This window comes from Squalius cephalus, assembly GCF_949319135.1.
Source record: "Squalius cephalus genome assembly, chromosome: 1".
Classification (NCBI taxonomy): Eukaryota; Metazoa; Chordata; class Actinopteri; order Cypriniformes; family Leuciscidae; genus Squalius; species Squalius cephalus.
The window spans coordinates 60,847,532-60,865,002 of NC_137122.1; the positions used below are offsets into that span (position 1 = coordinate 60,847,532).

Here is a 17,471-nt window from a genome sequence, read left to right on the forward strand (position 1 = left end):
CAACATCTCTCTCTCTAATAACTGCATTAATAACTGGGGACACACTTTAAGGCCGGTTAATTTGATACGTATGACTGATCATGACCAAACACTTGTTCAGCGCGTTCAGTCTGTGTTCAAAGTCTGTGTTTAAAATATGCTGCAGTCGATGAAAACAGTCAGAGAATGTGTCAGCTAGTCGTGTGTCCCCAGCATTAGTCTGCTATCAGCGGCTCAAACTCTAAAATGACGTTTCGGAATTAGCTACGGAGGCATTGGATTAGATGCGTAAGAAATTAGTCCTACATACAAGAGCGTTTTAATGACAAAAACTTTACAAACATCTTGAAATACATAATCTGAACAATGTTTCGAGGTGTGGTAACTGTAGTATAAGCGGAATAATTGACTTCAGGCCGTTGAATTATTAGAAAAATAATGCACACCCGAGGTGAACGGCCACTCCGCTTCGCGTCGTCACCGCATTACCACCTCGGGTGTGCATTATTTTTCTAATAATTCAACGGCCTGTCGTCAATTATTCCTTACTTATTATTTAAAGCATTATTTTATAAAGGTATTTGTAAAGGTAAAAATGCACTGGAAAAATCGATTTAAGGGGGCATATATTGTCCCTTACTGAAAAAGGTGTGAGTGAAGTGTGGGGGTACACAGAAGGATGTTAAAAGCCTCTTGGGGTTCAACTCTAAAAAGTTTGAGAACCACTGGGACTGGGTTAAAGAACAGAACAAAATAAACATCATCATCAAAGCACAATACACACACCAAGGGCAGAAAGTAGGCCTAATATTCAGAGGTCACTAAAGTTAGGTTAAAGACACAAACAAAGAGGGATTCAAACAAATAGCATATAACAATGTAGAATTTACAGACTGTGAGCTGAAGAGTAATATTCAGATAAAAAAAATGTTTTTGAAGGAGAGAAGTACGGAGCCCCTGAGGGGACCTGTGGAAAAAAAAAAATAGGACTTTCGCGTGGGCACTAGAAACTATCGGTTTGCGTTATAGCATCATTAATACAAATGTGGAAATATTGATGATGTATATATCATTTATGTTGTTGTTTGACATGTTTTGAAGTGTATATTTTAGCAAAAATCTCAAGCAAGGTGCTATTAAAGACAAGACTTAGAGGCATATTTTAGTCACAATTCAAATAATTGTATTAACTTTGAATATAGGCCTACTTTTAATAAACTTTGTATTTGTATGTGTATTGATAAAAAATAAACAACAGGCTACCCAGCCAACACACCCATGTGGGGCCCAAATGGGCTGCAAATGGGCTGATATCCGGGGCCCACATGGGCTACCCAACTGGGAACCCAGCTAATTTTGGCCGCGGTTTCCGTGGTGGCCCCACATGTGTTAGCCCAGATAGGTTGATGATGGGCTCTTGATGGGCTCCATATCGGGCCCATATGGGTAACCTAGGTAGCACCCATTTAGGGCCTACTGGAGTCTGCACACATGGGTTGATGATGGGCTCTTGATGGGCTCCATATCGGGCCCATATGGGTAACCTAGGTAGCACCAATTTAGGGCCTACAGGAGTCTGCACACATGGGTTGATGATGGGCTCTTGATGGGCTCCATATCGGGCCCATATGGGTAACCTAGGTAGCACCCATTTAGGGCCTACAGGAGTCTGCACACATGGGTTGATGATGGGCTCTTGATGGGCTCCATATCCGGCCCATATGGGTAACCTAGGTAGCACCCATTTAGGGCCTACAGGAGTCTGCACACATGGGTTGATGATGGGCTCTTGATGGGCTCCATATCGGGCCCATATGGGTAACCTAGGTAGCACCCATTTAGGGCCTACAGGAGTCTGCACACATGGGTTGATGATGGGCTCTTGATGGGCTCCATATCGGGCCCATATGGGTAACCTAGGTAGCACCCATTTAGGGCCTACAGGAGTCTGCACACATGGGTTGATGATGGGCTCTTGATGGGCTCCATATCGGGCCCACATGGGTAACCTAGGTAGCACCCATTTAGGGCCTACAGGAGTCTGCACACATGGGTTGATGATGGGCTCTTGATGGGCTCCATATCGGGCCCACATGGGTAACCTAGGTAGCACCCATTTAGGGCCTACAGGAGTCTGCACACATGGGTTGATGATGGGCTCTTGATGGGCTCCATATCGGGCCCACATGGGTAACCTAGGTAGCACCCATTTAGGGCCTACAGGAGTCTGCACACATGGGTTGATGATGGGCTCCATATCGGGCCCATGTGGGTAACCTAGGTAGCACCCATTTAGGGCCTACAGGAGTCTGCACACATGGGTTGATGATGGGCTCTTGATGGGCTCCATATCGGGCCCATGTGGGTAACCTAGGTAGCACCCATTTAGGGCCTACAGGAATCTGCCCAGATGGGTTGATGATGGGACCCAGATAGGTCTTATCTAGGGCTCTTATGGGCCACAACGGGTATATATATGGGCTACCATATTTGTCTGTTTGGGTTACCTTATTTTACAGTAAACCCCTAAATACAATCATTACATGTAATCCACTAAACTATACTAAAATGTTAAAGGTATTCAATGAACAGAAACCAGTAGTTCACTTTTAAAGTTACTTTATTAAGCAAGTACAAGTATCACAAAACAAGAAAAGAAAAAAGTAATATATATATATATATATATATATATATATATATATATATATATATATATATATATATATGCACACGTTATATATGCATATCTGAAAAATTAACCATTTCACAAACAAAACAATAACCGTGCAGCTTCTCACTCCTCTGTTGTCGCTCTCCCAACGGCCCTTTGAAAAGAGAAAATAAATCAGTCAACCATTATGCCACTTTTTTAATTCCTTTTCACAGTTCAATCAGATGTGTCAGGTTAGCCTTTTGGTGCCCCACATCAAGTGTATCTAGATAAGGGGTTTGCAAACCTGTCCTGGAACACCCCCCCCTGCACTGCACATATTGGAAGCACAAAATGTACATTTTGACCAACTTTTACCACTTTGAAGTAATTTCTAAAAAATAATTAGCGTTGAAGATCATTAAACCGTTATGCTGCCTCATAAGTCTGTCTGAAATCAGAATGGTTACTGCTCAAATAAATAAAAACTAAACTAAATCGGTTTTGTGAGGCACCTTAGTGTGTAAACGCTGCCTGCTAAGTCGTTGCCTGATAGGGCAGCGAGGCAATGAGTCAGCTGCCTAAGTTTTCAGATGCAGACTTTGTACGTTTCCCTCATCTAATATACCGGATTCATCACATTAGCTCATTTATAGAAACTGCAAGATCTGAAGTGGGTGTGCAGTACTGAGGGTTCCCAGGACAAGTTAGAAAACCAAATATTTGCCCATCATTCATCCAACTCAAATATTGCTTATCACTTGACATGTAAGTAGTAGCAACTTTACAAAGTCTACTCGCTCTAATGTTATGTTACAGAACATATTTCTCCTGTTTTACAACATTTGCACTGGCTCTTAGTTCAATTTTAAAAACTAAACAAGTTGGCTCCTTTATATTGTTTTACGGTGTGTACTTTAATCTTAACACCTTTTACCTATTTATTTATTATTCTCAGGTAAGGTAAAGAAAGTCAAATCTGACCTAAACCGTAAGCATTCAAAAAGTACTTACAATTTGGTCAGAAGACTCCCCTGTGGTATGTTCGCATTAAAAGTCTTCCAGCATCATAAATCGAAGTCTCGGTAGGCAGATTTTGTAATCAATTAAATTTATTTTAATTGGTTACTTTTCTTTTATAATAAAAAAAATATAAAGGCAAATAAAACTTCATTGTTTAAGTATAAAATACAATAATCGCGTCTTGAATCAAAGGTGTAGTAAGCTCTGGGCTTCTTCTCTTCTGCTTTGGGTTTCTTGTCCTCAGCTCTGGGCTTCTAGGCGTCGGGGGCACTAGCGTATCAGTATCCCCCGAGGCAGTCAGTTCATCAGTCTTTTATACTCCTGTTGTTTTCAATAGACATTTGGTTGACACTCCTCCAAAGTTTCCCAGATCCTTCTCCAGGCAGGTGCAAGCAGTCCACTTCTTCATGTCCTTGAACTCCAGTAAACTCAACTAAGATGGCTGAGTTCATTTACAGTTCTAGGAGTCTAGCGCACACACATAATCACACTTTTCTGCTCCTCTCAACATGGGTTGGCACAGTCACATAACCAATTACTGTCAGGGTGTCCGCGGATCCTTAAAAAGTCTTAAATTAGATTTTTAAAATTTAAGGCCTTTAAAAGTCTTAAAAAGTCTTATTTTTACTTATGAAAGGTCTTAAATTTTAGATGGCAATTTGACTTAAACATATCTAAATGTTTTCTAAATTAGAACCATCTAATTAGCGTACTTTTTTTATTTATTATTCTTTCTTTGTGGTTCACGTGACATTTCGCGTCATTCGCGGCAGCGTTACGTCCATCTCCTGCAGACCTGCACGCGCGAAACAGGAGGAGAGAATGAGAAGTGAGTTGGTAAACGTCAGTTCAGTTCTAAGTTCAGTCTTTATGTTCGTAGTGGTGTGCGATGTGTATTGTCTATTATTATGATATTGTAATCATTGTTTTAACGATGTACTGCGAGCTGACATCGCTTTGGTCTCGTACTCACTGCGTGATGAGTGCAGTTATAACGTTAGGTAGGCTATGTTCCCATGAGTTTTTGTCTCATATCATATTATGTTGTTATCATAGACCTACAATATCACATCAGCAAGACTTCCGTTTTCCCGTGCACAATTGCAAATGTGATTATTTATTTATATAACAGTAATTAACAATAAATTAACATTGTGATTTAAATTTTATAAACAGTAGCCTATTGTCAATATTGTTTGTTTCCCCTTTATTTCGCTGACGAGAATTTCAAATTGAAGCCATAGCAGAGCCTCAATGCAACAGACAGCGATGAGTTTTTGACTGGAATCCGCGTTTTGAACGAATCAATTTAATGATTCAATGAACAGTCACTTGCTTCCCGAATGAATCAGCCGTTTGAACGAATTGGTTGAATGAATGACTCCCTCAACTCACTTATTAAAACAGTGACTTGCCGCCACCTACTGGCAGCTTTAGTTTCACATTTAGAGTACTTTTTAATTAGAATGTTAAAATTAGAAATCACAGTTCATATTTAACAATCTCATAGCTTTATTTATGCAATTGTAAATGCAGTGTAAATATATTAATGCCAGATCTGATGCCGCCACTGTGTCACCTCTGCACTGCAAAGGTGGATTTTGATTTAATGATTTAATTTGACTGGTAACAGTGGTATTGTGTAATTATTCTAATATAATTTAATTTAAATGTTAGAATTTGACATAAAAGGTGATGCATACATCTACAAATGTCAATATAGAGATGAAAATGCCACTGGAAATCAATTTAAGATGGCAAATATTACCCCTTAATAAAAAATGTTAATTTTTGTTACTATTATCTAATTATTACCCTCAAAACTTTGAAAATATCGATCGAGACATATTTTGTCAATATTGCACACCCCTAATGCATGGTATTAATTTTGATTTCTTCGGGTCTTAAAAAGGTCTTAAAAAGTCTTAAATTTGACTTTAAAAAATGTGCAGAAACCCTGACTGTACATCTATGCCAAAACAATATAAGCCATCTTTTACAAACAGAATAAATAACAACATTGAATGCAATGCATTATATCCAATACATTGGCTAAATATGTACAACAATAAAGGCATCTATAATAAATAAGGAGGCAGGTAATTGCATTTTCTTGATATTATACAACAATATCTTCTTCATATACACTTCCTCCACTACATCCTAAGATCGGCTTCTGCACTTACACTTGTTCTTCCACGCACTCGGACAACTTCCATGGGGTCACAAGCTTTTGGTTGTGCTGCTCCTGATGCCATCACTTCCTCTTTACTTCTTGCCTGCTGTCTGTACTATCCTGTATAAATAAAAGCAAGAAAAACTCAATACAAAATAAGTCATGTACAAGATTTTCACTTTACAGTTCAATTAGTCGGGTAGAAAACAAAGTATACAACACTATCCATTCTAAAACACATTTTATGTATTCACACAAGCAATTCTTCAGAGCCCCAACATGGAATTGTAAAAAAATTAATATTACTCCCATGTGTCAGTTACGATTACTATAATGATAAGGTCATGATTTCATCTTTAAAACAGATGAAGAAATCAACAAATTGTGGTGTTGAGCTGAGAGGGTTGTGGTCTGTTGCTCTTTGAATTATATCTTTCAATGCAGGTTTATATTGTTTCAACAATTTGCCTGACCCCTGGGGGCTCCGTATATTTCTGATAATATTTGTGGAGAAACATTACACTGTTTTAATTCAGAATCCTAACCATACATTGTAGGCTACTAATTAAAAGTAATTTATTAAATCAAGTAAAATAAAAAATAACACAAAAGGCCAATGAATCTGTACCAGAAGTGATAGTGCAATGTAGCAGCTAAAGAATAATCCTCCACCAAATTGCCAGTAATCAGCTGGTCCTTGGCGAATCTGAAGAGGGGGAAAGAAGAAATTATTCAATGAAAAGTCCTTAAAAAGCAGTATTTTCTTATATCATTCCTTCAAACAATCTTAAATAAAAAAAAAAAAAAACGTTTGCCATTATAACATTCACACTACATGAACTGAGTAATGTCAAGGGCTGGGTAAAAAATATTGATTTCTCGATTTTATTTGATTCTCATTTTTACGAAACAATATCAATTCTTAAATCCCAAGAATCGATTAGTCAACCTGTTTTCAGTTGATGAATGAATGGAACATTGTAGCGTGCATCCCATCCAATAAATCCAGCCCTAGTAATGTCATCTTTGAGACTGTTAGTTGTTACATGATGATTAAAAATGTAAACATAAACTTTAAGCATGGCAATCCCATCAGAAATGTGTATCATTGCAAGGGAAGCACACACAAAAAAAACAAAAAACAAAAAAAAACAATTGGTACCAAAATCAAACCATCAAATAATTTTACCTGCACCCATCTATCCTATTATGACACGTCTGAGGGTCTTTCCCTTTACGGTGTCCAGTGATTAAAGAAAGGACTGATGAAGGTGACATGAATCCACTTTCTGTGCGCCACTACAGCAGAAAAAAGACACAAGGACAAAAAAGTTACTCAGACTTGCTATTAGTAACGTTAACATTAAATGTCTTACTTTAAAGGTGAAAATCATACTTAATACTATATATTAAACCCAGTGTAGGTTTTTGAACAGTGGGTAAAATTAACTTACTGTAACAGTTAGTTGGTGAATGGGTCTTTCTGTTGGGTGTTCTCCCCAGATAAAAAATATTCCAATGCTTGATCTAAAAAAAAAAAAAAAAAAAAAAAAAAAAAAAAATGTAAACAAATATATTTCCAATACTGTTATCAGTGTTTGAAGAGGTTATGTAAACATACTTCTAACGAATAAATGACTGTTTTATCACTTTACTCATTCCAACGCTTTTTTACCTCTCATGCGTTTTTAAACTAACGTTATCTGACATTAAACACACAACGTTACCAACAACAAAACACAGCAATGTCAGATGGTACTAAATTACATTGAAATACGTGCTTATATTGCTACAGCAGTACAAAAACACACACAGAGATAACTTATTGAACGTATAAGGTTGCATTAAGCCTATGACTGTTAACGTTTCTCATGTCCATAAACGTTAACGTTAATTTAACTGACTGCTATAAGGACTGAAAAATGTTTTCTTACCTGATATCGCCAGTATTTTTACAGACCACGTACGAACCCTTCCTCTGTTCACATTCCAGCTTTTGTTCTTCATTGATATCAACTTAAATTCGCTCAAAATTTAAGAATTCAACAGGCAGATATAAAATAATCCAGGTCTGACCGAGTAGGCTAATCAATGCAAGCACAGCTGCTGCTCAGTGCGCGCCTATTTTAAATTTGAAAATACGTCCGTTACTCTCGGTCGGTGTCGACTGAGCCGCGCAGAGCCGCGCACATTCTCATTGGACAGTTTCCTGGAAGACAGACAGATTAACCAATCATGCTCAAAGTAAAACGGCGAAACAACCAATAACAATAGTTTAATAACAGTTAACATAGCGGTGTATTGAGTTTTATTTGCAGTCTGTATTATTATTTAATTAATTAGTCAAATGACATGACAGTGTATGAATACAAATGTAATAATGCAATGTAAACGGTTAGGCAAGCAGACAAAATTGTAAATTCAAACAAAATCACATAAGGCAAAAGGTTTGAAACTATTATTGTTAATAATGATAATTATATTTTAACATATACTGAAGAGCTGTTATATCAAAAAAATTATGAAATGATTGATCTTGTACAGATCTTGTAAAAATGTCAACGCTGATTTAGAAGTGTTTTAAATCTTTTACTTTTTTCTTTTCTTGTTTTGTGATACTTGTACTTGCTTAATAAAGTAACTTTAAAAGTGAACTACTGGTTTCTGTTCATTGAATACCTTTAACATTTTAGTATAGTTTAGTGGATTACATGTAATGATTGTATTTAGGGGTTTACTGTAAAATAAGGTAACCCAAACAGACAAATATGGTAGCCCATATATATACCCGTTGTGGCCCATAAGAGCCCTAGATAAGACCTATATGGGTCCCATCATCAACCCATGTGGGCAGATTCCTGTAGGCCCTAAATGGGTGCTACCTAGGTTACCCACATGGGCCCGATATGGAGCCCATCAAGAGCCCATCATCAACCCATCTGGGCAGACTCCTGTAGGCCCTAAATGGGTGCTACCTAGGTTACCCACATGGGCCCGATATGGAGCCCATCAAGAGCCCATCATCAACCCATCTGGGCTAACACATGTGGGGCCACCACGGAAACCGCGGCCAAAATTAGCTGGGTTCCCAGTTGGGTAGCCCATGTGGGCCCCGGATATCAGCCCATTTGCAGCCCGTTTGGGCCCCACATGGGTGTGTTAGCTGGGGCAAGCTCTGTCCAGATTGTCCTCTGGTGTCTGCGGATGAATCCACGTTGAGCTGGGAAACGTGATGTAAATGTTTGCGCGTGAATCCGTGGCCAACAAAACCAAAATTAGCTGGGTTCCCAGTTGGGTAGCCCAGGTGAGCCCCGGATATCAGCCCATTTGCAGCCCGTTTGGGCCCCACATGTGTTGGCTGGGGATCTTGTAAAAATGTCAACGTTGATTTAGAATGGTTTTTGTTAATCTTTTTCAACTACAAACTGACATTATTTCAACCATATTTCAACGTTGAAGGTCGGTCATGTGCTGGCTGGGTATGTAGCCTACTCATTTCCCATTAGTGAACTGACTAGGTCTCACATAGGGAGCCCATCTGGGTTTGCCCATGTTGGACCTACTTAGTTGACCCAAGTGGGCCCCAGATAAGAAGCCCCTTTTGAGCCCATGTCCATCTGTACCCCTGTAGCCCATTTGTAACCCATATGGGCCCCAGATAAGAAGCCCCTTTTGAGCCCATGTCCATCTGTACCCCTGTAGCCCATTTGTAACCCATATGGGCCCCAGATAAGAAGCCCCTTTTGAGCCCATGTCCATCTGTACCCCTGTAGCCCATTTGTAACCCATATGGGCCCCAGATAAGAAGCCCCTTTTGAGCCCATGTCCATCTGTACCCCTGTAGCCCATTTGTAACCCATATGGGCCCCAGATAAGAAGCCCCTTTTGAGCCCATGTCCATCTGTACCCCTGTAGCCCATTTGTAACCCATATGGGCCCCAGATAAGAAGCCCCTTTTGATCCCATGTCCATCTGTACCCCTGTAGCCCATTTGTAACCCATATGGGCCCCAGATAAGAAGCCCATTTTGAGCCCATGTCCACTCTGTACCCCTGTAGTCCATTTGTAACCCATATGGGCCCCAGATAAGAAGCCCCTTTTGAGCCCATGTCCATCTGTACCCCTGTAGCCCATTTGTAACCCATATGGGCCCCAGATAAGAAGCCCCTTTTGATCCCATGTCCATCTGTACCCCTGTAGCCCATTTGTAACCCATATGGGCCCCAGATAAGAAGCCCATTTTGAGCCCATGTCCACTCTGTACCCCTGTAGTCCATTTGTAACCCATATGGGCCCCAGATAAGAAGCCCCTTTTGAGCCCATGTCCATCTGTACCCCTGTAGCCCATTTGTAACCCATATGGGCCCCAGATAAGAAGCCCCTTTTCAGCCCATGTCCACTCTGTACCCCTGTAGCCCATTTGTAACCCATATGGGCCCCAGATAAGAAGCCCATTTTGAGCCCATGCCCACTCTGTACCCCTGTCGCCCATTTGTAACCCATATGGGCCCCACATAAACGTGTTGGCTGGGTAATAATCTTCTGCTACTGAGATGAAGGAAACATTTTTTTAAAGAAGTAAAGTTCACACGATTGCTATTTATCTTGATCAAACTGTTCCGTCATCAGCTCTTCCTCAGTTCCGCACTGCAGAATAAAATAGTCATCCTCTGTTGCAGTTGTACGGATTCTTAACGCGTTTATTGCAACTACATTTCATCTTTTTCTCATCAAACAACCAGATTAACGAATGGTTCGACACAACCCGTACCGAAGAGCCTAGACAGGTCTTTCTTCTGTATAGATATACTGTATACAGGGTAAATGACGACTGTTGGCCTACCATGGTCGCCCTCGTCCAGTAAGTTTTAAATAATAATAATAATAATAATAAATTAAGATATAAATCAATATAATTCGTTGTAAATTAAATATTTTAAACAATAGCTACAAAAAGGTAATAATTGACTGTATCTAATAATGTAATAATTGTCCATATTTCCACATTTGTATTAATGATGCTATAACGCAAACCGAAAGTTTCTCGTGCGCACGCGATAGTTTCTCGTGCCCACGCGAAAGTCCTATTTTTTTTTTCCACAGGTCCCCTTAGGGGCTCTGTAGAGTAGGGAGGATGTTTGAAAAAAAAAAAAAAAGTGAAATGAATTTTTTTTTTTTTTTTTTTTTTTTTTTTTTTTTTGCGGCTGGTGGTCTTCGGCGAGGCTGTGTCATATTCGGGAGTCTTTTAGCGTAGTGGCTGCGAGGTTGTGGAAATGCTCTTCCTCAAGACATCCGTCAATGGAAATGCTTCTCAGAACTTCAGACCGCTTGAGGTAGGGGAGACCGGGGACGGTTGTAACACTTTTTTCTTCAGCACCTAAAACGACCTTTTTTTTTTAGCTACACGTCTGAAACTTTTAGGCAAAGTACCCATATTTGTCTACTACAAATGGCAACAATTTACATTTCTTCAAATATATCAAAGACTTTGTGAGATGATCATGAATACAAGGTGGTCCTTTGTTACAACCTACCCCACTACTGGGGTAGGTTGTAACACATACTGGGGTAAGTTGTAACAGACAAAATGCACAAAAACTAATGGTTTTTATTAACAACATTTTTATTTTAAATCAATAAAATATGTGTGATTATGGGGAATGTATGTGCATATTTTGTGTGTTCTTCTCATCCCAGGTTTGTGGATGCTGTATGTTGAATTCCACCGCGAGTTGATAGGCAAACTGCATCTTGATTTAAGATTTTTTTTTATATTTGGACTGGAAACAAGACAAAAATACTAAGTAAGATTTTTTTTTTTTGCAGTGTATGTGTTGGTATTTATTTAACTTTGACCTGATTTTAAATATGTTATTTATCATTTACAAATTAAATTGAGTTTGCATAAAAGGTCCAATAAAAATTAAGGTCACTTTCAAAACACGTGTTACAACCTACCCCGCCACTGTCACTATTGTTTAACTAGCTGTATTAGCATGGTGCTTTGAAATTAGTAGGAGGTTGATACACCATTCTTTACTATAGAAACTACAGTTTGACCTGATATAACTCATACAACATTATCTACAACGGTAGAAGTACTAAACAAAATATTATTTTGTTATGTTTTTCACTTTTTTTTACTTTTTTACCTAAAAATGTGATTTTCTGCGGTAGCTTCAGGAGAGATTGCAACACAGACTTGAAAACCTCCGTGTGCGATCGTAAAGAAAGCCTGAGGAAACTGAAACTGCCACATAACTCCTATCTTATCCCTGATTGGTGGAATTGGTAGTGTTACAACTAACCCCGTGTTACAACCGTCCCCGGTCTCCCCTACATAAATAATCTTGGATGATGAACTGTAATATTGTTCGAAAATCTGAATAGAAACCGTTACTTTAACAGATGTCATAACAGACACTTTCGTATGGGTAAGCTGTATCAACGTATCTGAAATGATCCGGTCTAAAATAATTAAAAAACGTCCATCTTAAAATTAACCGGTTGTTTTGTTCAAAAAGAGCTTTTCGGATTTCGAAATCGAATTTCCGTTACACGCATCGAGTGAAAAAAACAAACAGTAACAGATCCAGAAACGCACACTGTGGCCAATCCAGAAATACATGCGTGAGATGCACAAAACACACACAAATGGCGACACATGCTGGTCAAAACTGTAAATGTAATACAGGCCAATCATGTAATGATGAAACCTTTTACAAACCAACTGCAAATGTGTTTAACAGTTACAAAGTGAAATCTATTAAACACAATCTACTGGTAATGTAATAATGTACGCAGGGCCGGTTCTAGACATTATAGCTCAAACTAACGCGATTGCTCTAAAGGTGTTTAAACAGTCGGAATATCAGATATGCAGATCATCAGTCATTCAGCGCTATTGTGGTTGCGAGTGTCACGTGACTAGCAATGACGCGTCACCATGGAAACAATAAAAACTCATGTTGGAGGCCCCCCACCCCCAATAAAAAACACTTGAAGAAAATATGATTCCTAACCTTTTTATTTATACAACATTTAACTTTAAATTTAGTATATTTGTACTTACACAGCACTACATAAGTTTGGACACATTACTATTTTTAATGTTTTTGAAAAAAGTCTCTTATGCTCATCAAGCCTGGATTTATTTGATCAAAAATACAGAAAAATAATATAGTGAAATATTATTAAAATTTAAAATAATGGTTTTCTATACTTTAAAATATATTTCTGTGATGCAAAGCTGAATTTAGTGTCACGTGATCCTTCAGAAAACTTTATAATATTCTGATTTATTATCAAATGTTAGAAATGGTGCTTAATATTTATTTAATAACCTGTGATACTTTTTTTCAGGATTTTTTGATTATTTAAAAGTTGTTTTAAAAAAGTCTTCACTATAACTTTTTATGTATTTAACACATCCTTGCTGAATATTCCTGTTTCTTTCTGTATTTTTGATCAAATAAATGCAGGCTTGTAGAGCATAATAAGAAACTTCTTTCAAAAACATTAAAAATAGTAATGGGTCCAGACTTTTTACCGTTACTGTATGTACATATTAATCAAACTTTATCTAAGGTAATCTCTTTTTTGCTTTATGAAGATGTTTAAAGGGTTACTTCAGGATTTAGCATTAAGCTTTGTATTAGTGGAAAACCTGTAGTATTTTTGAATTACCATGCTTTCCACCCTCATATGACCCTGAGACAAGAGATTTATGTATTTTTTGTCTGGAAAAAATCGTCCGATGACGCAAAAATCGTCATTTTGCGTCATCGGAGGATTTTCTGGCCAGAGGCTAAAGACTACAGCCAGTAGGAGGCGCTGTCCCGCATGTTTTCAGCCCGCCCATAGAGGGATCTCACTCACAGAATGTACACAGTGTCAGCCGTCTTTCTTTGGAAGCTAAGCTAGCATGCTCTTGTTCTGTGGAGAAAGCTGAATAATAGGAGAAAGCTGAGTAAGTAGGGGTTACCATCCTCCTTTTCCCGGACTTGTCCGGCGGGCGAGATCGTTCAAAATTTCCGGGATTCGGCTTTTGCTTTCTGCGGTCGCCATTCATTGTTTACATGCTCACCTCTTGTTTCAGTCTAACTGAATTCATTCCGATTGGTGAATCTGAATGTAGTGTTTACATGAACACTAAACAAGTGATCGGTTGATGTGCGTTTTAACATTGCTAAGAAAATTCATGCTCCTCCGTGAGAGACGCGAGACCCGGCGCGTCTCAGTAATGACACCACCGGCCTCGCGCTGTTCTCCCGCGGCCGTCAGCCTCGTCCTGCTCGCCACAGTAAACATGAGGAATGGCGACTGTAGAACGCAAAAGCCGAATCCCGGACATTTTGAACGATCTCTAAATCCCTGGCAAACTCATCACGTAGGCTAGATAGCCTTTTTGTTTTCAACTGCGCTCTCTTACCGGTAGGCGTGGCCTCCTAAGGCAGCGAAGCAAGTGCATTCTGGGAGTTGTTGTCTTTCATCCACATAAGCCAAAAAGACATTTTCTGGCTTTTCTCAGTCTAGAAAGCTCCAAATTCAAAAATTTCTTCACATTTCTTCTACTTAATGACCTATTTTAAATACACATTCATCTTCCCAGAGGTGAAGTATCCCTTTAATGTTGTTGTTGTTATTTAGCTGTTTTATTCAATTTATGTATTCAAGTAGATGAACATAAGTGCTTTTATCATTTTTTTCATAACTGCGGTATGGGCAGGGTTTTCCCCTCCCATTTAATCAATATTGACTGCAAATATTGTCATATTATTAATATCAGTATCAGTATGATATTATGAGAGAGAGACGGGACAACGCATCATGTTTATTTATATTTACGTTTTGTTTTTATCATTTGCAATAGCTGACCCCAGGGGGTTAAATGAAACATAAAATAAATAATTTATATAATTTAGTTATTATATATATATATATATATATATATATATATATATATTATTATTATTATTTATTTATTTTTTTCAAAATAGTGATTTTTGGGCCCAGTGAATTTCCACCACTGCATATAACGCTCTAACTCAAACTAACGCGATTGTTGTAAAGGTGTTTAAACAACAAAACACATCCACTTGCACATATTTGACAATCGGAATATCAGATATGTCATGATATAGCTAACACATTCATGGCTGGACTGGCCATTGGGCATACCGGGCATTTGCCCGGTGGGCCGACGTGCTTTTTGGGCCGATACATCTCATACTCATACTTTTTTTTTTTTTTTTTTTTACGGCCCATAAAATGTGTACATCGGCGGCCCATTCGTTTTGTTTTGTTTTGCTTAATTGGCGGCGCTGGGTTTGTGCCTGTGTAATGCATTGGTAAAAGTTAGTGTTAGTTTTTTTTTTTCACAGACCAGCCCATGAAACACGTAGATCAGCGGCCCATTGGCTCGTTTCTTGATTGACACTGGGCTGGCCCAATCACAACTTTAAACGAGTGAGCGAGCGTGCAGCAGTGTCAGTGTGTATCTGTCAAAAATAGATGGAGAAGAAACGCAAGGAATGTGCAGATAAATAGCGTGAAAAAATAGAACCAGGCCCTTAAAGCAGACGCTTTATGTGTCAAAATATATGTTTTCTGACCTTCATCAGCTCCTGTGGCAGATGAGGATAGTGAGGACGGAGGATCAGGAGAGAGATGAGAAAGTGTAGAGCCTGCGGTAAGCAGAACTACTTTCAAAACACTTAGGCTATGTCATGAGTGTCGATTATTTCCACATCTGCATAGTTGACGATTACCGCAATTCACTAGAAATTTAATAAGAGGCATTTGTAAACCATGTTTTCCGCCAAAATAAAAGCTTGATGCAGTTTGCGTCAAAATAAAAGATCATGTGCAACACTAATTATGAAAGTTCCCTTTATTTTCTAGTGCATTTGTTTTACAAAATATGGTTATTACTGTCATTGGATTAATATTATAACTATTATTATGTAGTAGGTGTAACGTAGACACTGTAACTAAAAGAGGTTTGAATTTTTCTTTGTTTAATTTGCACACTGAATATGGGTTGGAGCTTTTAATTTTGAACTCTCAAAGTGCACCAGATTGATGAATTTAACATTAAAATGCACAAAATTTTTTCACGGGGGGGCATGCCCCCGAACCCCCTAGAAGGACCGAGATCCCACCACCATAGTTTTAACAAAAATCCTGTAAGAAACACTTGTATTGCTAAGCCAGAGCCGCTTATAGCTTGTTTTAGGATTCACCACTGTGGAGTATAGTTCAACTGTATTAATAAATGTCAAATTTTGACTTATTTCATCTGTTAACTCTCACTCGTTCCTATACTCACTCATTACATGGCATTAGTGGTTTTAATGAATAGGAGTTGGTATGCATATAATTAAGGGCGTGCAAAGATGGGTGGTGTTTATGATCATATAGTGGGATTTTTTTGTCCCAGTCCAGCCCTGAACACATTTGTGAATATTTTGAATAAAAAAGGGAAAAAAGCAGATCATCAGTCATTCAGCGCTTTTGTGTGTCACGTGACTAGCAATGACGCGTCACCATGGAAACAATAAAGTGACGCGCTCTAAATTAGTGGTTCTCAACGGGGGCGTTGGAAGCAAGAGTTTTGAAAGGGGGGCGTTCAGGTGTTAATGGGGGCGTTCACGAGTTTAAATATATAACGCAATTTTTTGTTCATTTACTTTTATTCATTTTAAGCAGTTAGTAATTTATTTGTAATAAACACTTTAAGTGGGCTATTTAAAAAGTGTTAGGGCTATGTATATGTTACATTATGTTGTAAAACATGCACAGAGTGTGATGTCATATTGTGTGTGCACGCGCGTCTATGGTCCGCAGCGGCTCTACTCCTGACCGCAGTCCACCGTCAGCGCTGGAGGCACTAGGCAGGGTTTCTGTGTTCATTTCTATTGCATTACGATTGAAAGCAGTGTCAATAATGTCAAACATATGATGTGCAGTCGAGTTCGGGTGTGTGTATGCTGTTTAAATGCGTGTTCTCACCGATACGCTTGTTGTGAGTTTTGATGAGTTGTATCTTGACGACTTGATATTATTTCTTATTCAAAAGTGCCTTTTACAAACTTTTAAAAACTTTTACATGTTTAGGCATTAACTTAGTTATTGTTAACTTGCAGTAAGACAGTCAGGAGAAAATGACAATTTGATGGATAATTTAAATATATCCTGCAGTCACATGGTAATGCATTCATCCCGCCGTCACATCTGAGCGGAAACATGCTTGGGTAGTTTCAAGATATAAAAATAATTAATAATACAATAATAACTGAATTGTTCATATGTGTTTATTCTTGTTGGAAGATTTTCTTTTTTTACTGATTATGAACACAAATTAATCACGACAAACCAAATTAATTGTAATTGTATTAATTATAGCATTGATGAAAGCAAGCTGATGCCAAGGTATTTTAGGCCTACAATTCTGACATAATTTATCATGAAAAATCATAATTGCATGTATTTATTTTTCCGAAAGTAAGGTTAATGTAAGCAGCTTCTTGCAATACTCTCCTAAATGCGTAATAAAGCCTAAGTGCAAGAGACCTGGATATTGGATAGGGGCGCTGGCCCAGAAAAGGTTGAGACCCACTGCTCTAAATAACGGGCGCCTTT

The 17,471-nt window shown here is 38.4% G+C and overlaps 1 protein-coding gene and 1 long non-coding RNA gene across 2 annotated transcripts in view; one reads left to right on the forward strand and one right to left on the reverse strand.

Moving 5' to 3' along the window:
• Positions 1-17,471, forward strand: part of LOC307171562 (NACHT, LRR and PYD domains-containing protein 3-like) — a 63,513-nt gene that overhangs the window by 37,549 nt on the left and 8,493 nt on the right. The window lies entirely within an intron of this gene.
• On the reverse strand, positions 6,647-7,904 carry LOC307174091. Its single transcript, XR_013823947.1, has 3 exons — positions 7,763-7,904; positions 7,283-7,355; positions 6,647-7,127 (listed from the first exon to the last, which is right to left on the reverse strand). It is a non-coding gene; the product is annotated as an uncharacterized lncRNA (long non-coding RNA).